Source organism: Corapipo altera, unplaced genomic scaffold, assembly GCF_003945725.1.
Source record: "Corapipo altera isolate COAL_440 unplaced genomic scaffold, ASM394572v1 0, whole genome shotgun sequence".
In the NCBI taxonomy this organism is placed as follows: domain Eukaryota; kingdom Metazoa; phylum Chordata; class Aves; order Passeriformes; family Pipridae; genus Corapipo; species Corapipo altera.
The window spans coordinates 5,626,294-5,649,419 of NW_020884872.1; positions in this window are offsets into that span (position 1 = coordinate 5,626,294).

The following is a 23,126-nucleotide window of genomic DNA, read 5'->3' on the forward strand; positions in this document are numbered from 1 at the left end:
CCACATCAACTGTGAAAGTGACCTTTGCACTCCTCTGTCCTGCCACTAACAGAACTCAAGCAGTGCTGGATGGGGAATGCTTGTTTGCTTTGATCTACATCTTCCCTCACAATTTGCACTTCTTGCTCTTTCGATTAAGTACCCAGTTATTTTTTGGGAGAATTTCCAATAGAGTGTCTGTATATCTGACTGATCACTGCTCTGCTGGTGGTACATCAGCCAGATGTAGTTAGAAGCAGCTTCTGTCAAATTTTAGGCCACGTTTAGTTCTTCATCACATTTTAGTACTGAAAGCAGTTAAACCCATTAGAACCTGTTTGTTATTTCCCTGTTCTTGTGGCAAAATGTGGTAAAAAACCACTTGTGCTGCACCTCCTGGGGTTTAATATATGGCTTTAGCTGAGAAAGTTCTTTTGAAGGTGTCAATTACTGAAAGTCTCTTTTGAGATGTCAGGTGGATTACTTTCACTGAAAATGTTTGTCTTGTATTTTGAATCTGTCTATTTAGAATGACTTATTTTTTACCATAGTCTTCCTGCCTTATACTGTGGATTTCTTTTTTGTGCATATATTGCTTGTGGTTATGTACCCTAGGATCTGGGCTCTGAGTGGCATTATCTCCATAATGACTGTTCTTAATACACTTCTTCTACTTTATTGATATGTGCAGCTCTGCCATCTAAGTGTTACCTTGTGCCGAAGTTTGAATTCTTACAGTGCATTGGATTTCCCCATACCCAGTGGTGCTGTGTGAGGCATTCTGCCAAAAAAAGGGAGATGTTTCCCTTAGGAGCCTTTAGAAGGCTGCTGCAGTGGGATGGTGAAGCAAGTCTCCGAATGGCAAGATAGACTTCATTTAGAAGAAAAAGCTACTACCAGATGATGGGAAAATGCTTTGAACATGTGTTGGAACACAGAACTCAACAGGTCTCTTATCTGGAAATCTGTGCATTATTTACAGTGCTAATTCTGCTGTATAGGTAGAAAACAATTAAAGTGAAACAATAAAAGCTGTGTTATCCATAACTCTAAAGCTTGTAAAGGAATGACTCTGCTTTATTAGTGAGGTATTTGGCCTTCCTTACAACTTTTGACAGGAAAAGGAATTGTTTCTTGAATTACTACACATGTTCACAGCAGTAGTTGTTGACTCTCTTATGGGCAGACAGATAAGAAGTAAGACTTATTGTGAAGCTGATCATGCCATTAGCAGACATATAACGGGAAGTCAAAGAGTGCCTGTCCTCCTTGCTTCCTATCACAAGTATCCATGCACGTTTTTGTTTGGGCTTCCCCTCCTCACCTTTAGAAAAGAGTGAAGATGAATGAGGCTGGCTATTCGATAGTTGTTCCTGTGCTACTGCTGTGCATTACCAAATAACAGCTATAACTAGATTTTACCAAATGCTTTATCAGTACAAATCTACCTGGTGTTTTTAAAATATGCTTTAATAACATTTCAAATTTGAAACAGCTGTTATGCTATGAAGACAATATTTCATTTTTCTTCCCTTCATCTGATATTAATGAAAGCTTGCAGTGTGACATCTGAATTTAATATGACCACGTTTAAGTTCTCTTAATGTCATCTTGACCTGTAATAGGAATGTAGTTCTAAAGGCTTTGCTTCAAAAATTAAATTTAATTGCAGTAATGGAACTGACACATTCCTGACTGTTGTACAGTATTTTGCAGTGAACGTTACTTTCCTTGTTCGGGTAACCTTATTTTTAGATAAACTGCATGAAATAATTCAGAACTCTCTGCCCCTTGTCTTTTGTGCTTATTGCAGAGGTTGCTACTGATGTATTTCTTTTTAAACCAACAAAATGTATACTGACATATTTATGTCAGTGTGTCTTGCAGCTGTAGAGAGATGGAGACCACCTCACTCGTGGGGAAAAAAATCTCCATTCTGAAGTGTAATCTTCACTCACAATACTGATGCAGACACATGTGAAATGGTTGGTCTGCATCTTCTGTTTATTAATTATTACTTCAGTTGGTTTTGAGTTTTGTGCTTCTGAAATGCTTACACTGTTCAGATGTAAGCAAACATTTTTGGTTTGGCTAATCCTTCCCACTGTCCTACTTGGATGTTTGGTCTTCAAATCTCTACCTTTAGAGTATACTCTGCCATCATCTCTTCATGCCAATTCTCTGATAATGAAAAAGCCCTTTTGGGCAGAAAGTTGAGTCTCTCTTGTTTACTGTAGTGTACTGTGGCTAATGCAGCGGTTGAATACCTTAAAATTACTTGGAATAAAAAAAGCAAACAATCCTACAGAACTCATAAAACTTCCTAGAGGCATAGTCAGGACTTGTTCCTGCTCTGCAATGACATTTTTAGAAGTAGGAATAGATAATACTTGCTTTTAGGATAGATGTCCTGTTAAGCAGCTGAATGTAACAACGACTAATGAGTGGGCACTGCAGTAAATCAAACTGCATGAAATAGGGCAGGTATAGCCTGTTTCCATAACACAGCCTGTAGTCACAGTCTGGTTTGAGTTGAGCTGGTATGTGTTAGGAACCAGGAATAATGGCTTCTCAGTGGAGTTCTCCACTTGGCAGCTGCATTCCTTTCTGTGTGTACCATGGGCATTTCACTGAATTAGTGCTTATTTGGACCAGGTCAGGAGTCCTCATGAGAAGCTCCAGTTAAGAACTGCTGTTGTAATACAGTGTTCACAACTCTGAGACCTTCTCAAATTCCAGAATGAGTTTAATTACTGTCCACCACCACACACTGTACTTAGCAGGGTGTTAATCTCAAAACTTTGTAGCAGATATTGTTTATTATACAGTTCAAAACTGAGACCACCTTGTGGTTGCTGTAGGCTGCTGTTCTGTCAGAGCCTGAACCTATTAGCAGTCTGTATAAGAATAAATATTACTGATATTCTGTACTACTCAGGATTTCCCTTCAAGAGTTCTTTTTCAAACCCACTGGTATGCTAGTCCTTATTCTTTTTCTCAATGAACTCCTGTCATAATAGCCATTGCCTACCATGAATAAATTTGCCTTCTTCATTCTAAGGTCATCTTGGTAAAGGACAGTATTGCTTCCTGTTTGTCCTGGATATATTTTTGAATATTCCTGAGATTCTTGAGGTATCCCAAATAATTAGATACTTGAGTGAGTTACTTTTCGTTTCTTTCCAGTTACCTTTTGCACAACAACAATCTCTATCTAATTTTTGTATTTTCCTTGGAGATGATCTAAAACTAGTTCATATTGTGGAAAAACTGAAGGATAATCTTGGCAACATTGAGTGGATAAAAGAGTCTGGAGACTGTATCTGTTGTGAGAAGATGCTTCTCCAGCTGTTGCCTCCTCTGTTCTGTTTCATGGGCGTTCTATATCACTTGCACAAAATATTTCCACAAGCTCATTCTTCCAGGTTCTGCATTTCCCTTTTTGAAAAAGGGATAAAGTAAAAGTTAAATCCTCACACTGTGGTCACATACACTTTTTGACCTATTAAGTTTGTGGGTTTATGGCTTTTTGTCAGAAGCCCATTTGTCTCCCTCTTCTAGTATTAGAGTGCTAAACCACACCAAAGTCACCTTTGTATGTAACAAGTAGCCTTTAATTTATCAGCAATAGTAGTATTGTCAGCATTTCTTAAGACATATCCCAGATTTTTGTGCCTTTTTAGCATAGTTGTTGTGCCATTTTCTACAAGTTTACTGATTAGCACTCAGTAGGTACAAAGTGCTTTTGCAAAACAAGCCACTTGTTTTGCCTCCCTCTTAATTGTCTGTATGATGAGAGTGTGGTCTGGCTTTGACTTACATGTGTCACTCAAATGTTAATAACCTCATTACACAAGTCAGCTGGTGGCCCCTGCAGTACAGTCCCAGATCCAAGCAGGTCTTTCTGCTTCAGGAAAATAAAGTATTCCTGACAGCCATCTATCTCCCCCATCAATGCACTTGTTTGTCCGTGTTTACCTAATGCCTCCAGTGCAAGTGTGTGTAAGTGTCTGTATAATCTATTTATGGGGAGGGGAGCAGGGGATCTTTGTTTAAATGGTTGTTTCTGTAAGACAGTCTTGTTCTCTGTGTATTTTATAAAACTCTTCTTCTGGTTGACTTGTAAAACTAGACATGTGTGACTTCTTCCACAATATGCCTGGGAGTACCAATTTGGAATAAGTTTAGTAACTTTAAAAGCATTGATGCCACTGTCCCTTACACATCACTATTTCTGCTTTCTCTAAAGTTAAATATAGAATATTGCCTATCTAGAGCTGTGTGAATTGGTGTTTGTAGCCTGCGTGTGACTTGCTGGTGTCCATTACTTGATGCAGATTTAATATCAGTAAATATTACCCCCTGGTCCTGTAGAATAGATGTCTATTTTGGGAAGCTTCTTAGTACATTGTACCTGTTGCTCTTCTGCTGGACATATTTCTCTTCACCATTTATGGTCTAAAGGAAGCAAAGTCATGTGAGCTGTGGGATAAACATACGCATTTAGGTCTCTGTGGCACAGTAGCATGCTGTTGTCATGTGATAATCTTCAGGCAAGATAAAGTGTGTCCCTGGCTTTCAGATGTCTCTTGGAAAGACTTCTTAACACTTGAAGAATTGGGAGCCTTATTTTTTGTCGGCATAAGGAGCTTCTTCATCTTCTAAGTAATTTGGAGAACACTTATCCACAATACCAATTCTGTTTTAATTTCAGATTTTCTGAAGATCTTAACTTCATCTGCACAGTAGTCTGTCTGGGTGTTACTCAGATTTCCAGGCTTCTGAATGCTTTCATGTTCCCCTAATGATTTTTTTTCAATGTCCACTTTAAAACCATTCCTATGTTTTCATCACAGTTGTGGACTCTGCATTTTCTTAATTTACATGCGGATAATGTAACAGTCAGACCTTCTTAACACGTGTAACTTGTCCCTTGTGTTTGCAGAGTGAAGCTCACTGCTAAGATAACAGGTGTGACACCTTGGGTAGGCTTGTTCTGTTTGTTGGGATGGTTCTATCATTTACCAAGGGAAGGAAGGTGTCAGCTGCGTGTCTTGGAGGGACTAAGTGGGTACCTCTGATTCATAAGGCAAAACAATGTCCAAATCACGCCTATAGTCCAGATTTACAAGCTTATAAATAACTGGTTTAAAACACATATCGAGGTAGTTGTAGTATCTTCTTTCCCCAGCTTACTCAGGTCTGCTTGGGGGCCAGAGTCACTTTCCCTATAGAACAGTTTTGTGAATAGTAAACATTAACTTCTCAGCAGAAATATGTTAAGCTTCATCCTGCACTTGGCTGAAAGGGGGGAGGGTGTGTTTACCATGCCAAGTTGAGTTGACTTCAGAGGAAGGCAAGTAGGAGGAGATGGTGGGGAAACAGGACAGTAAACGAATTTACATTCACCACCCTCCTGTTGCATACTAGGGTGTGATACAGCACCAGGTGGCTTTGTAACATCATCTCCATAATTGGCTAATCAAGTGCCTTATTTTGCAAAGTTCAAGTAACATGAATGCTCTTCTCCTCTGAAGTAAGTACTAACTGCACTTAACAAGAGTAATTACCTTTAAAGTAGGTCCTTGAGAAGTATACAGAAGGATCATACTGTCAGTGCTGGGAATTAGTCTTGTGAATTGTTGCCACTCAGTTGTTGCCACCTGACTTCTGGATCAAACTTGCCTCATCCCTGGTATGCTGTCACATTTAGGTGGTTGCCATTTCATGTTGGTATTTTCCTTCCCTGATATTTTCTGCACGTAGGTATCCAGTATGAATAAATAAGTCTTATAAAAGATGAGGACCCCTGTTTTCCACACAGACAGGGTACTATATGAGCATGAACTGCGTGGCAGGTTGAATTGAATTGCATGGTAAGGACATAGCAGGACTTTCAAAGCCCAGCCATCAAAATAATGTGCTGTAGGGGGTATTTAGAGAGGCTCGTTTGAGTAACTTCAGCCAGCATCAGGATTTAAGAGCATTTAGCCTTAACCTCAGGTGAATCATATTTGCAATAAATATATAGAGTATTTTGTGATTAACCCATTTAGTTTCCAGTCATGTTTCAGCTGCATTGCTAGTCAAATTGCTAGTATTTGGCATGCTGGGGGTGTGCTGTCGAAAGGTGCACGTGTGCTGTTTAGAAAAAGAGAATTAAGCTAGCTAAGGAATGGATAAAATAATTCTTTGACAGCTGTTGAATTCTTAGCATCTCTACTACAACAATATTGATATGCTGGGAGCACCAGCTAAATGGCTTAAATTAAATGGCTGGGTGGGTTGTCTGTTCTGTTTATGTTCCGTACCCTGATGCGTGTCCGTAATGCCCAGACGTGTGCAGTGAGTCTGGCAAACCTGCTGCACTGGCACGGGGGCTCTGACTGTCCCTGACTCAGCCCTGTTGAGCTCTGGGGTAAAGAGAGAAACCCAGGGCACTCAGGCTGTGGGGGGGAAAGCAATTTTTTTCACTTTCCTTCCCACCTCTTTTGTGCTTTGGCAGTCCCCCTGCATTGTAACCCTGCCTCTGACACTTAGAAACACTGGGTTGGTGTCCAGGCAAACAGATCTGGCTGTGGGTGTTTCTCTCCAATACACAACTCTACCTTCCATATGTCTTGTAAAAACCTGAGCTGGAATCCTCTGGCAAGGTGTTTGCTTAACACTGTGGGCCTAAACAGAAACTTCACTGGCGCTGTTTGCCGTCTTTATATAAAATTACCTTACTGCTCATAAAATTGTGGTTTGATGAATAAGTTAATTCAGTTTCTCATATTATATTACCATGCAGTGGACAGTTAAAATACACTGGAGTACGAGCACGTACTAACAATAGCTGAAAACTGAATGTTACTCATTTGCAGAAGAGTGCGGTCCTAATGCAGGTATTATAGTTCATTACTTCTTAGCGTACAGAACCCTCTAGCTTAGGAACCTTAACTCATGCTTATGCCGTTCTGTGGAAGTTTTGGGCCACTCCTCAAAGTTGTAGGCTCAGTTATTTGTTATTTCATCAATTTCAGTGAACAGTTTGCTTAACTTCATATGAAACCTATTTTATTTATGCCTGTAAAACTTATTTGGAGTTGACCTACAGTTTGGTTTTGGTGGATTTTTGCATGCATGAATAAGTAATTATTTACAGCATCCTTTATGGATTTTTGCTAATAAGCCAGTTTCTTATCTGTTTATATCAAATCCTTCAAAGACCATGTCTGAAGTCAACACAAAAATAGGTCCTGGTTAAAGGTAACTGTGTTTGCAGTTATCAGCAATTAAATTTTAAAAACAAACTAGTTAGTTTGCCTTTGAGAATGCAAGTGGTTTTGCCTTTAGGAAGTTGTTTTAGAAGGCTGTGCCAACTCCGTACCTCCCCTAGGCTTGCTCATACTAGTGTTCTCTGGCAAAGCAATTTAAAAAATGTCTTGGGCAGGATTTTCATAAATCTATTCAGCCCAATCAGAAGCTTCACTTAACAGAGCAATGTATAAATAGTGCGGGGAGTCAAGTGACCATCAGCTGGTCTGAATGGGTTTGGCCACTGCAGTCACAGGGTCTGAGGTATGCAGGAGCTTGGGATCACTGAAAACATGCTTTGCTGCAGAGATATACGCTGGCTCTGGCGTAACTGAACAACTGCAGTGGAATTCATGTGTGTGGGAACGTGTTTTAATTGGACACCTGTATTTAATGTTGGTTTCATCTTCTGTATCATTACTGTGGGCTTTTAAAAAAGGAAGAGTTACTGCCTTGATTAACTTTCCCATTTCATTAAGCCGTGTGCATTGCAATGCATAGCTGAACTCCACAATTACGCGTTTCCTTTATAAACTGTGTGCCTACTCGCTTGAAACAATGCACTGATCTGTTTTACTGAATTCAGAACTTAAGACATAATGGCTCTTTGCCTAAGTTCATATTAGGTAATTAGAAGTTCTTGGCATGCTTGGTAAATGCTGAAATTCCATTGTATTGTGCATTAAGCATGGAGAAATATTTCTTCAGCTGCAGTGCCAGTGCACTAAATTATGTGTTTTGGCCGTCCCGGGTGATGGCTTTATTAAATCTCAGTGAAACTGTCAGCTCTGAACTTTCAGATATGCTGGCTTGCTTTTGTTTGGGAAGTTACTGAAGCCAACATGCAGGTAATGACTTTTTTTTTTTTTTTTAAGCACCCAGCTTCCCCACTTATAAGTATCACAATATGGATTCTAAGCAAACTAGTAAAATGACACCTGTTTGTGTTCATTTCACTTGACATCCGTGGCAGTGCTGCCCAGGACAAAAAAATTAACCAAATTCTGTGACTTCATGGGAAGAACAATTTTTCAAACCCAGGTAATCGGTATTTCTCTTCCTCCTTCCTGACCTACCTTGGTATTCATATTGAATAGCTTTCTCCCACTTTCGTTACAGATTTTAATGCTTGTCAGTGCCATCCCTGTCCTAGGAATGTGTTAGCCCATGATGTGACTCTCACAGCAGAACTGTTTGGGAACTTATTTGTTCCCTTTCCTGACATTTCAACAGCTAGACCTTTGATTTTAAAAGTTAATTGCTTTATTCAAACCTGGAAAAGTATGGTGACTTATGTATCTGTTATGCTTCTTGCCTTGATTGATGTACTTAAAGAGCATTCAATCGTATTAAACGTATCTTGATTCAGCAAGTAAAGGTACAAGTCAGTTAGGAGGTGATTCACAAGTGTTCTAGTCACCTGCCATTTGTATTTGATGCACAGTATGCATCCAGTGGGTTTGTTTTTTAACTTTTACGTGATATAACGATGGGTTCAGTTGCCTCTTGCCTTTTTGGCAATAAACCTTTGTATTAGTACAGTTCACCAGTACCAGAAGTTTTGCCTGTTGGTTTTATAGATGACAGGTGGTGACTTTTTCTCAGTAAATCGGTATCTCTTGCTTTCATGAAGGTGAGACTTGTCTCTGCTCAAATATCAAACTCAGGCATTGCTCAGTGGAGTCTGAACATCCATGGCCCAGGATTATGGTACAGCTTGAGGCTTCAGGTTACCTACACGTGTAGAGCTCCTGCATCTGAGGTGTTCACAAACCTCCCTTTCTCTTGCTGCAAGAGCTCTGAATTTGAAGTGACCCAATCCTTTGTCGTCTGAGGGGTTGGACCTTTTCCTCTTTTTTCCTGGTTTGGGCTGGGATGGAGTTGGATGCACATGCACACCCTGCTACCTCAGTGGCCTGGGGGTAGTTCAGAAGTGGAGAGGTTGTTACAAAATGCTGCTCAGCAACTGCCCCTCAGCATCACCTGCCCTAAGCAGAGAACAGTGTCTGGTCCAAGGCTCTGCTCATCTCCTCACCTCACTTGCTCCTCTTATAGTTGCAAGGGGTCTGGCTAAAACTCGTGAATAACATTGTAGTTCATAATGTAACAGATCAAATGTATTTTCATTAAAATAAAAAATACTAATTTAAAAATAACACTTTTACCTCCAAGGTCTTGTAAAGCTGCTGTCTGAGTCTCTTGGCCTCTCCTTGAAGATGCAGTGACTGTTCTTCCTCTGGCTTGTTCCAGAACCAGTTTGACTGAGGACCAGAGGGGACATGTTTCCTCTGAGTGGCCACAGCCAGAAGTGCCTGTGGTGGATAAGCTCTGTCTCCCTTTGTGGGATGACCCTCGCCTCCTGCACACTGCTAGGTCCTGGCTGAGAGGGAACCTGGGAGTGTTGCTTGCTCTGAGGCTGGGAATGGCTTAGCCCTAGGCTGGAGCAGGGTGACAATACTGAAAAGGGTTATATTGGCTTGTCTTGAGGAGGATTGAAGCCAAGGAAGGGTGAAATATTGCCTCCAAAAGGAGGGAGAAGCAGACAGGTTGCAGTAAATGAATTGTCCAAATCACTGAGGAGAGAGCTCCAGCAGAGAAATGTCCGTATTTGATTCCCAGCTTCAGTTTTACTGTTCTCATGCCTCATAGTTATGTCCCTGTTTCTGGCAGACCTCTCAGTTGTGCAAGTTCTAGAGGTTAGCATAGGTACTGTATAGGGATTAAATACTGTTGATTCATGTTTAATAAATGCTATTTGGGAAACTATTGTGGAAAAGTTCAGCAGGGCAGGCATGCTTCTGTTACAATGGGGGCATAACAACTACCACTCTTTTCCAGAAGTGTTTGACAACAAGCTGTTCTGGTTATTTCCTTTCCAATAGACCAGTCTTGGATCACTTACAGTATTACTATAATCTGATCAAACATTGCTGGTAAAAGTACTCTAAAAAATTATGTAAAAATACATAAAACATGTTCTTAGTTATGGTTCTGCGTTAAAAAAAAAAAATACTGTCATTAAAGTTGAAAGTCTTGCCAGTTCCCAGTTAAATATTTAATTTAAACAAATACTTGAAATATTTAATGAGTATTCTAATTTGATGGGCAATTTTTTTGTTTTTACCAATACTGATTTATTTCTTGCAATGTAAAATTTTAACACTCCTGGACTTCAGGGAGTTACCTGGAGTACATTTCAACCACCACTGGAAGGCCAAGCTAGGCATGTATCCACTGGGATTTTTCTCAGATGTGCTGCACTATGCTGCAGCAGTTCCTGAGCTGACAGAGAGGAGCTGGGATTCTTTCATTTGACAGCAGAGATGAAAGAATTTCAAATCACCATGAATAAGAGTTCTTATGTGAAGACTTGAAATGCTGTACTGATTTCTAATAGGAGTGAACTCTGAGCATCTTCTGTCCTCTCTGCTAAATTATGTAGGGCTTGTATCTCTTTTTCTCACTGCAACATGGGATATGTTTCCCCATTTCAGGTTTACCTCTGTGCCTGTAAGTTTACTTTTATTTACTGAATGTTCTTTTTTACAGACAAAGAACAGCCTGGTTTTGCATAATTTGCGGCTTTTTTTTTCCCCATGGCTTTTTGTACAATATTGTTGGGGGATTAAGGAGAAACTTAAGGTGACTTTGGTTCTGCTATTATTCTGCTTCACATTTTTGAGTGGTTCTTATTGTTTGCTTTTTGGGGGCAGGTCTTTACTAACACATGGGGATGAAACAGGTTATTTCAGAATAAATACGTAGGAACACTTGAGTGCTTGTTAATTATAAAAGCTAATGACTGCATACCTGAGGTGACTGTTCTGGCAACACACTTCTCTGTTTACTGTCTATGAGAAATCTGTGTAATACCAACTGTGGAAAATTCTTTCTTTACAAAGGCTAATCTACAGAACTCTCTCATATACTGATTTTTTTTTTTTCTTTCCTGATTGTTTCTGCAGGTCGTGTTGGATTAATGCTGTGGATCGGTCAACCCAGAACCTGTAGTTGCCCGTCAGTCGCTCAGTAGTCAGTGTAGATTCTGTCTTTACTAATCAGCAGCTACATCTGGCTACTGGGTCTCTGATGACATCTCATATCTTCTGTCTAGACTTTTTGTTGGATTTGTGTCTTCCCTCCTGGGTGCAGAACAAGTTTACAGTGCGAACAAGTTAATGTCTGAGGTGTGACCCCCAAATAAAAGAATGGATATCTGTTGGATCTACTTCACGGTGGGAATCAGATTAAATACCTGGATGTTGTGTGTTGGAAAGCAAGTCTTTTTTTCTGTAGCCTAGTATTGGGGTTTGGAGCAGTCAAAACTAGGAGAATATTTGCAAATTGGAGCAAAGAAGATGGTTGGACTTCAGTTTTTTCAATGAGGAGTCTTTAATTTGTCCTGCAAAGGAAAAGTATTGAAACACCTTGGCTGATCTCATGGCCACTGTGAACTGTGATGTACACAGCTGGTTTTTATCAGTTGTATGTGAAGACTGTCCAGGTTTGGGGCATGAACCTGGCACACAATGTAGATTTCTGTGTTTGTTAAGCAACAGCTACATTGTCTGCTGGGTTTCCAGCTGCCTGGAAATACGAAGTGGAGGATTATCTACACTTTTTTTCCCCCCAAGTTACTTTCCTTATGTCTCTGAGGAAGACCAATGCAATTGATGTGCAGTTGCTGCCTCCCTCTCTGTTCTCACACAAGGGATCCAGCTGTTGTCAACTAGAGCTTGGAGATAGTGTAGATCTGAAATTAGTTAAGAAAGTAAAGCTTCAAGGGATCCGAAGTGTTCAGGCACCTGAGCATGAGTAGATGTCAGGCAGAAGCTAATACCTGCTGTCTGTGTAACCATTAGTTTGCCTTTGTAATGGGGCTTCAGATGGAAAACTATATATGTGTGTGCTGTGTAGTTATGGAATTCTTTTTGGAGAAGGGAGTAATGGGGAGCTATTTATAGGTCTGACTCTGTTTTTTGTTTTTTTTTAAAGGGTGCTGTGTATAGCATGACTTACGTGCAGAAAGTCCCTAGAAATAATTAGGGAGGAATAAGATGATGTCTTGAGTGCTGATACCAGCTGGGTCTCTTGTTTGTTCAGTGGCAGCAAGTGCTTCACTGGTGTGCCTTATCCAGCCACACAGCAGTGACAAAAAAGGCAGTTTCAGTTTGAGAACATTAGGCCTGGAATAGCAGGGGACTGTTGTCCTTTCAGACCTGGTCTGCAGTCACAGTAGTAAATGGGGAAGCTGGTACAGCACATGTCTGTACTGTTAACCCCTCACTGGCGAGCTCCATGGCATTGGCACTTTCACCATGGAAATCAGGAGAGTCCTGACGGCCACTCACAGTGAAGGAACATGTGATTTGTCAAAGCTTGTCTGTCTGTTGGGCTATACATGGGTGGTTTTAGATCAGAAGGCTTCCAGAACTCTTCCTCTGGAAGGGCAGTATTCAGGAGGTAGGAGGGCTCCTAAGTGATGCTGCTGTTAAAAACTGCGTATTTTGTTAAAAGAAATAAAACTTCTCGTGCAAAGAAATGTGTGTGTCTTTTCTTGTTTACTACATCAAACTAGGTTTGCACCAAGTCTTTTAGGACCCAGGGAGTATAAAGCTATTCATTGTTTGTTAAAATGTCTGGTGTAGACAGCTCCTCAATACTTGCGTCAGCCTGACTGTGCTCAAAAAAATACACATTCACTTAATGTGTTTCTGCATTAAGTAAAAACGTACAGACAATTGCTTACAGCCAATAGTTGGCACAAATAATCATTCCCCATTGAAATAACTGGATTGTCTAGATAGCTTTGAAAGCTGCTTGTTGAGGCTGAACAAGCATTTATCCTTTGCTTTATGTTGTTTTCCTCAGTGACAGTCTGTTGGTATCTACATCTCTGACTTTGCAAAACTGGTAATGACTTTGATATAGCTGAGTCTTTTTCTTAAATTAACTGGCACTTGCTCAGTGCTGTTACTGATGTTTCATTCCATATAGCCTCCTGGGTCTTGACCAACATATGCACAATGTTCCTAAAAATGGTAATACATTACTCTCTGCAATGTTTTTGTGGCTCATTTAGCTTCAACAGTATTAAAATATCAGCAGTTTTTATAGCATTGCTTTGTTCCTCTGTTTATAGTTGTTCAACTCGACTCTTAAGGACTCAGGTCAGAACAAGGTATGTCTACTTCAATTGTGTATATGGCAAACACCATAAAGCAATTGAAAAACAGATCAACCTAATGTTTAGCATCAAGCTAAACTCCTATTCAGTTTCACTTCCCCACTGTGTTTCAGTTAAACTTACGATGTTGAAATCCCCTTTGTGGGCAGGTACTTCTGGTTCTTCTTATTTTGCTGTCATGCTACTTGCTTTTGTATACTGACACCTTTAAAAAAAAATGGGGGGGGAGAACCCACACACACTTTCCTCTGTTATGTTACTCTGAGATTCTTCCTTTATTTGCAGTGTCTAGTAGCATACCTAGTGGAAGCAAGTAAAAGTGGTTGCTTCTCCTACTGTGATATTTATTTTTTTAGTTTTGTTCCTTCTCTTCTGTATGAATTTCTGTGAAACTGGCATAAATGTATGACTATTTCTCCCTCTTCCCTGCTGAGGGTGCCTTTACTACTCCTGATTAGAGTGCTGCTAACAGCAGCCTGAAGTTCTCCTTCAGCTTCAATGGAAGAAACTGGATCCTGTGACATAACATTTTCCACGTGTTCAACCTTAAGTGAGGTTCTTAGAGTTTACTTTTGCATGTGTGTTTTCACTCCCAGCAGTAACCACAGCCATATTTTCACAGCGCTTCTGTAATGTGATGTTCACAAGTGTAAGAACTGACTTAAGGGTGCATGTTGTTTCTCAGAAAGGAAAGTGAGAACGAGGTTCTTGCCTGACCAGAGCTGACCCTCATTACATTGACCTCTGCTTGCTGTGAGGGTGGTGAGACACTGCAACAGGTTGCCCAGAGAAGCTGTGGATGCCCCATCCCTAGAAGTGTTCAGGTTGGATGGGGCTCTGAGCAGTCTGGTCTAGTGGAAGGTGTCCCTGCCCATGACAGGGGTTGGAACTGGATAATCTTTACAGTCCCTTCCATCCCAAACCATTCTATTCAAGGCAGTAAATGGTGACAACACAATTGCTGAAAATCTCAGCAATATCCTTTCTCCAAAATGCAGATTTTGAAATTTGGCATTCAGACTTGATTCCTCCTGCAATGCCTCCCTCTTTCCTGCTCAAGTAAATAAGGAGGAATAAGATAGTAGTAGGAACTGGATCTGTTTGGCTTAGTAGATTGAAGAGGATCACAGCACTTTCCTAACTTTGTGTTTTCAGTTGCATCTCAGTTTATGTAATATCTTCCCACACTGGTATTTCTTTCTATCCCCTGACTTGCTTTTAGAATTGACTTGAATATCTATTTAAATCTTAATAGCAGGAAGAACAATATTTTTACATTCTGGCTCCAGATAACTACTGGGAAAGCCTCACTGCCTACTGTTTCTCTATTCTGTGACAAATACTTCTGTAGACTCTAGGCTTTATTTTTTTGGCTATGTTTATTCTTTCTATGCAAATCAAGATTGAAACAACTGAAAGGATACATTTAGCCTGACCTTGATGTACTTGCAGCATGTCCTGCCATATCAGTGCATGGTAGTGACAAATATATTCTGTAAGTTTCTTTAAAAAACACCCAAACAACCCTGCAGTCATTAAGTTTCTGACATGGTAGTAACTAATATAAAACCTAAGGCACCAAAAATCAAACCCATGTGTTTTGTAGAACAGAATAATGAGTGGGTTGCTTTAATTGCCCAAAAGTGTGAAAACCCATTCCTAATGGGAGACCTCCATCCGTTGGATAGGTGGCTTGTAATTAAACTATGGAAACATGTAATTTGGACTTCTTTTGCTGTCCTTAAGAACTGAGCAGATTCTGTGTCTTTTGAGAAAATGCTCTTGGGGATTGTTTGGTTGATGAGGGCTGTTTTCCCAGCTCCACTCAGCACCAAGGAATTCCCTGTGGAGTTACCTGTGGAAGGTCAGGTCCAAAGGAAGGTTTTGAGGGTTTTAGAGCAGCCTTTGGGAGACCTTCCACCCGGCATATTTTCTTTCCCTCAGTGTAAGCAAGCGTTTGCCAAAGGCATAAACACACCTGGGACTCCTCACCAGAAGTACCCTCTTCACAATACGTTTTGGTGTCTGACTTAAATGATGTTGGTGTGCTTGTGCATTTTTACTCTGTAAATATCCCTGAGTTACCAGTGAAAACGGGTCTCCCAAAGTGAAGTTTCAGGCAAGATGAACAGTCCTGGGTCCTCTATGGGATGTCTCTGGGCCTTTCCCGTAGGGTCGTAGCAAAAATCCTGTAGCATAAAGTGCTTATATGCAGTGCTACAGCGTGTGTAGAGCCTGTCTGCAGTGGGACTGTTTGTACTGTGATGGTTTGTACAAATAAACTGAAAAAGGAGACCTTGGTTGTGGGTGTTTGCAAAACAAAGCTCTGCTGAAGAGGTGTTGAGCTTAAGTGGTCCTTGGCGTTTGAGAGCCCTGCAGTTCCTGAATCTGTCCTGTCTGTGGCTGGCCAGCTGCTCATAAAAGCAGTTAACCAAATGGTAGAAAGCCTTGAGAATCCAGTTTAATACTGACATTTTTCTCCTGCTGTGTACCTTTACAGTTTCTGGTGGTAGCTCAAAGAAAATGCTGAATTGTTTTAGGAGACAAGAGGACCTCTCTGAGGCAGTGTCTTGGGTTATGACTGGCTGTCTCTGTATAAAACAGTGAGTTTTAGTCTGAAGGATCTGAAGAACAGTTGCTGCTCCTAAACATTAGCAAACTTTATCCTTTCAAGTTGGTAATTTTTCTATCTACTCTTAAAGCCTTGTTCTGTGGGTTGCTAAGTAACACCCGCACATATTTGATCTTCCATGTGCTCTGAATGCCAGTCTTCCATGCAAAACACCTTTCCAAAATTAGTGTCTGTCAAGCTCCTGAAAGGTAGTGGTACTGTGATTCAAGTCAATCATGTTGCCTGCTGTAGGATTTAATTCTCCCATCTAAAGACACTTGCAGAATCACTAATATAGTGAATCTCCAATTCTTTTTAGCTACAAGAAAACAGTATTTTCTGAAATACTTGCAAACTAGCTCCAGAAAGAGAATTGTAGGGGGAGCACTTATAATATCAATTTGTTCTTTATGGTGATAATGTGTCTCTTTAGAGCTTGGTTTCATTTAGAGTGCAGAGTTCTGAAGGGACCTGGACTGAATCATTAGGTAGGCAGTTTTCCTGTGCCCCAAGGCTGGCTGACCGGTACCTGACTGGGCAGGTGCTGAGGAGTTTAGAGAGGTGCTGGCATCCTGACAGTGTGAGGGAAGGGTTGATGAAGAATATAGGAAACTTTCCTTTTCCTTAAATCTGCTTTATCTTGTAGAAGGAATGATCTAAGCACCTTCCCTTCCCCCACCTCCACAAATTCAGTATACTGTTCCAGTAGTCACATGTGCTGTAGTAGACACTTTGGGTATTTTTCTTCCTCTGTTTGCCTGTGTTTGTTCCCTGGTGGCTTTTATAGTCCAGGCAGGTGGGTTGAGACTGTTTTGGGAAGAATATCCAGAGCTGAACAGGGCATCCTGTATGCTGAGAGCAGGAGCTGCTCTTACTTTCCTTGTGTACCTTCTCTTTTTCTTCATGGACTTCGCACCGCAGAGCGTCTTGTAGACTTACATGGAGCAATGAGATAACTGGATAATTGCAGTTATATGCAAAACATCCACATAAAAGACATTAAAATCACAACAGCACTGCCAAGAATACCTGAACTTTGTAACTGCAGCTACGAATAAGCCAAAAATGAATGAATGTAAAGGTAAACAAACCTGTCACTGCCTTTTGTCTGCTTTTGTAAGCCTAGGCAAGCGCTGCAAAGCACGGTGGCACTGTTTGTCATGGTTACTGTAGAACTGACTCATCAGGTGTAGGATTGGGAATTGCAACAGCCCTTCTTAATGTCTCCCTCTCCTTACTTACAGAGGGATTAGCCAGCTAAAGATGTGAGAGTAAGTCACACCTGTGGTTGAATGGACTATCTGGATGCTTTGCCAAAGATTCTGTGTCCTTTCTTCCGCCTCCCCCTCTGAGTTCCTCCTTGCTCTGACAGCCTCTCCTGTTGTGTGACTGCTGCTGACAGATGTTTAGCTGCTCTCAGCCATCAGTACAGTTTATGCTGGGTTGCTGCATCACACGGTTTGGGTGCTCTGTTGCACACAGTTCACTCGCTTAATAGAGCTGTCAGCTTTTAGGCTAAAGCACAGTAAGTTGTTAAACTAAACCAGTGTAGGCATGTAATCGCTCTTGGTTAACAACCTGTGTCTTCTTACCTGACACAGTAAGAGAGATCCAGCTGAAGTCCTGGGATGGTGGAAGTCACCAGAGCTTCCTGAACAATAACATATTATGCATGCAGTATATATCCCATTGGTGTCATTATCAGGCCCCTGAAACTTTTATGCAGTTCTCAAAGGCTAGTGGCTTTTTTCTTCACCTGTGGTGAATAATGATAAAAAAAGGATTTGAGGTACTGGTTAGAATGTATTTCAGAAGCCAGATTTTCATGGAGGATTTTCACCTCAAGTGAACTTTATGGTAATTTAGAAAGACATGGATTTACATGGTGGAATAGGCTGCCAAGCTCCCGGGTTTCTTTGTGTTTAATACTGTTACGAAAAACAAAACCCGTCCAGTGGCCAAACTCCCTTCAGTTCTCCCCTAACAACAAGGACAGTGTGATTTAATGTGTTCTCTTGGATTCAAACTTCTGCTGTGTTGTGGGACCACAAAAGAAAGTTGCTGTCCAGAATACATGTTCTAAGTGTGTGGGATCTTCATCTGCCCTGTAACGCCCCTGTTTTGCAGTTGTGGAGTTGAGGCATAGTGGAACTAAGAGCCTTTCTCCCCCCCTCCAAGTAAAAATCAGGTCTGAATGGAGGTCTCTCAAATGCTGCATCTCCTGAGTAGCTTCTCAGCCCTGAAAGAAGGAGTAAGGGAAGGGTTGCAGGGAATCCAAAGTCAGTTTGTTTGTCTATATTTAAGAGAAGTTAGAAGGCAGAGGAACAGATTTGGGTTTTGGAAGGCTTTGAGTGCTGATCAGGAGAGAGAGTTCTTGCCTTTACTGCTACAGCCTATATAAATTCTAGTATAACCTAAGGAAGTGTGAGACCCAAATCTGTTACCTGTGGATTGCTCTTACCCCCAGGTTTTAGACTGATTGGCAGCAGAGGGATGTGTTCCGTTACTTTATTAACTTTGCTCTGCTGCAAAGAAATGGAAGTTCATACATCCAGAGAGTGATTTGGTGGTCGAAGCAGATGTGACTGAAATAGAGGGTGGCTTGAGGTAGAAAACCTGCTCCTTAAGACTGGTAGGCAGGTTGATTAAAGAGCTATTGGATGCAGCAGCCCTAGGAGCAGGATTGTTGCAATGGTGTTTTGTTTCTCAAAGACCTTCTCCTAACTGCATTTAGTTTTCACCTCTGTTGAAGGACAAGAGGAACTTGTTCCTTGTGTTTGTAATCAGACAGGGCATAGGAATGGAATCTTCCTTTCCTTCTGCTTCCTCATGGTCCTCTGAACTTTGCTACTTAACTCCCCGCCCCAGAACAGCCAAAGTGGGAGTATGACTGCTCCCACTCCCAAATTTGGGAGGTACAAGAGACTAAACCTGAAAATTCATCAGATTTCTAGTCATTTAAAAAACCTAAGTGAACAACCATACGAATTTTGTCTGATTCTTATGCACCACAGAATCTCAGGAAAATGTGATATAAAGCTTTGACCTCAGCAGATAATGCTGCAGGTTGTTCTCAGACACAGCTGGTGCTCTGGCTGGCCATAACTGGGACCCCAGGAACTCTAATTGGAGTTTAATAGGGTCTGCTGTGCAAAGGCAATCACCTCTATAGGTATTCATTATGTGTAGTACTACCATAACAGGAATATAAACTCCCTTGGAAAGGGATTTAACCACAGAGACTTCCTTGAATGCTGTGTTGACATTCATTGTTTATCTGCTCAGAGTAGTCATATTTGGAAACACTGTTCTATTCTGACATATGACTTTTCCCAGGAGCAGCAAGACTCACAACGAAGATTTCACAATAAAGAAAATCCTGTTCCTCTTTGTGGGAATGTTATAGTAAAGCCATGACAACTCATTTGGCACAAGACCGTTTTGTTTTCAGCAAGGATTCCCCCCCCCATCCCTACACATTTTTGATGTGTTTCCATGTGTTGGGGTTTTGTTTTAGTTTTTTTATGCCTTTTTTTTTTTTTCTTCTTTTAAGGAGGGTGGGGGTGGATCATTTCACATTTAACCTGCCAGCCATCAGCTTAGAAACCATGCAGTAGGTATGAAGAACCTGAGTCCAGGCTTGTGTGTTTTGGTGTCACCCCCAGCAGTGGAGTTGCTCCTAATTTATGGCCACATGAACAAGTTCAGCATCAGACCCTTGGGATGTGCTCAGCTGGTAGGGAACTGGAGTTACACATCCTGCTCCAGGCTAAGGGGGGGTGGGTTATGGTGTGAAATATTGAGAGGTGACACAAACACACAGTCAACAGCCTAAATATGAGGTAGGAATTCCAAACCTGCATGATGGAAAAGGATCTGCATCAACTAGTGAGGCCAGTAAAGATATGAACCAGTATTGTTCCCTGGCTCAGTGTTGATGCCATGTAAGTCCAGGGAATATTTGGAAGTCACTGGTACTTCTGAAGGTTGCAATTCACGTGTCTGATCTTCTTGGGCTTCGGTTTAACTGTAGTGCTAAACCAAACATACTGTTGAAGTGGAAATTATTTTTACCCTATTACACCAGATCTTTTTCCAAAGCACGAAGCTAATTAACCAGATCACAGTGAGTTACACTGGGGATGACAGATCTAACAGCAGAAAAGTCACTAGGCTTTTTTGCAACCTTCCCTGGAGATAAAGTGGATATTTTGGGCAGAATAGCACATATGGTGAAATCTGGTCCTCAGTGTACTTCTTGGAAATCCTCTTCATGATCACAGTTTGCACCCACCTAAAATTCCTAAGTTATAAAGAGGGTGGCATTTTCCTGCTTCAGTGTTTACTGCCCCATCCAAATACTTGCATTATGGATTGTGGAGCTGGAAGAAGCACAGGGTTCTACTTTCAAAGGAGAAAAGAGAAACAGGGAAGGTTTTCAAAGATGTGACTTTGTGAGGGTAGCAAATTAAAGCCCAGTGGTATTGCCAGGACTTCTGAAGCATTTCTGGAAAAGCTGTGGGCCAGCCTTACTGTGAATATGTTTGCTGTGTGTTGCTGAAACTATAGTTCAGGTTATGTTGCTGTTACTATTCTAAACCCTAGGAAGTGGGTGTTTATAAGTGTAGTCAACATTCCCTCTGAGCAAAAAGCTGGCCTTAAAAGGGAGTCGTCCCAACAGCAAGAAGGATTATTTAAAGAAAAAGCTAATTTTTTGCTGTTCAGAGAAGAAAAAAAGAAGAGGAAGCAAAACCAGGGATGGAATATTAGAGTATTGCCCACACACAATTTTTTTTCCTTTTCTTTCGTGGCTTTTATCCAAAAGACATGTGGTACAGCCAGTGATCATTTGTGATGGAAAATGAGCGAAATGCCTTTTCTGCACATTTAATTAACTGGTTTTATTTAATTAGGAAAAATTACAGTAGCACATCAGCAGAAATGCATTGTCACTGGTAGCATTATAGTGTTCTACTGCTCAGCAGGCACTAAAATCAGGAACAGGTTCTCTGTGTTGTTTGGTCTTAATCTTATGTTTGTTCAGTACCTCCCTTAAATTTTGCTACAATATCTGAGAGACATGGCAGTGGGTCTGCTCAGGGGATATCCACTCAACCTGACACTCTGGGAGAAAGGTGCACTGGCTTTAGCCTGAGATGGAAGGCAGGAAGGAGGTGAGTATGGACAGTTCTAAAACAGCAGGAGCCTACCGAGACAGCTGCCTCCAAGCAAGGTTCACTAGGTCGCAGTTTAACATAGGCATGGGCTGTGACACAGTCCATAACATTACAGGGGCTCATCATTGACCTAAACCCTGCTTCAGACCTGACTTTATTTAACACTATTAATAAATCACATGATTTCCAGACATCTCCAGTTTCTGTGACATCTCCTTTTCTACTTTCAGGTCTGATGCTTTCTGTCCCTTTTAATCTTCCCTGCACAGGGATACTCTTAAGGCACTAACGTACTGTCGACAGAAAGCGAAGCTGCTGCTGGGATTTTCATGTTCATGACTGGAGTTTCTCTTTGCATCCCCAGCTGCCATTTATAGCAGGATGCTGGCACTTTCTGTCTGCTGCTTCTGGGTTTCTTGACAAATTGGGTGCTTTCAGAAAAATCAAGTGCAGTGCTCCAGTTGCGTGGGTGTGCACATATTTATCCATCCAGCTGTCACTGATGCACGTGCACTGTGTGGCAGGGTGAAGCTGAGGAACATCTGCACAGGATAGCCAGCACTTACGTCCTGAACAGTACATACCTTAAAATCCTGGCACCTGTAGTCCTCTCGATATAAGATCTTCTCTCAAGTGAAGCTTTTGAAGAAAAACATACTTTGAGCCCTTGGGATTATAAAGCAGGAGCAAGCCTTTTTTTTTTTTCCTTTCTGAGACACGAAACGAAAAAAACCCTTCAAACTGGAACAACTTATTTAAAAATGTATTGACAAACGTGGGGAGGCAAAGAAATGAGACAAGATTTTTGCAAAGAGGGCTGCTGTCAGGCCATTTGTACTGCACAGTGTGAAATGCATACAGGGCTCCTCGTGCCTGTGGTTGCAAATCAGTCCCTCTTACCCTACCTCCTGCCATTCCAAATTGTGTCTGCATCCAAATTGCTTGGGTTGTGTTCACCAGTGTAACTTCTTTTCCCCCAAAAAAAAGAGGAGAGCAATTGTAGTCTGTGCTCACCAAGAAGGGTAGAGTGTTCTGCAGTGCCAGCTCCAGCACCACGCCAAGGCTTTCATGTCTCAGTGTTATTGTGGTCTTGTTGTGCTTTGGCTGCAGTTCGCCAAGCAGGATGGTTCTAGCAGACAGGACAAAAACAAGGTGAAATGCAGCCAGGGTTACATAGCGGGCCTAGGTAAATTGTTGCAGTTAAAGCTAATTTGATGTGGCTAATTTCACTGTGCCATCTTTGTATCATGGTGGTACTTGGCTTCAGAGTGATGCTGTAGTTGGAGCTTTTAGGTCACATTGAAGGAACACAAAACAGAATTTGTGCCTGGGTACTGAAGTTTCTGTCTGCATTGGTTTAAATTTTATAAACTTTTTTGTTTGTGCTAGTCTGCCCATGGAAGCAGATGATCATGTTTGTTTTTCCTGCGAAACTGTAAGAGTAACTACTGGGAATATAAATAATACCACTGAACAGAGAAAAAGACACAAGCAAGAAATGCAGAGAAATATCAAGTTCTTGGAATGTTTTCTCCACTGAATATTCAAAATGGGGGCATTAAGGTGGAGAGTTCAGGGGAGGACTGCAAATTTCCTGTAGTAGCTCACAAGGGGTGAGGTTGGAACTGCTACATGGGTTTTACTCTTCTACGATCAATTGTGATGTAAATGCTGATGGCTGCTTAACAAGCAAAACAAAGCAGGGAAATGATGAGTCATTTGTACTTGTAGCTTGTCTGAACAAGTAATGTGCAAGACAAGTTTCATTTAAGTGCAGCAGAACTTTCCCCCAAGGATTATGTTCACAAAGCAGGGCAGTGGGAGGCCAAGGAGGGCTTTGGATCAGCAGCTGTGGACCCCTCAAATAGACAAT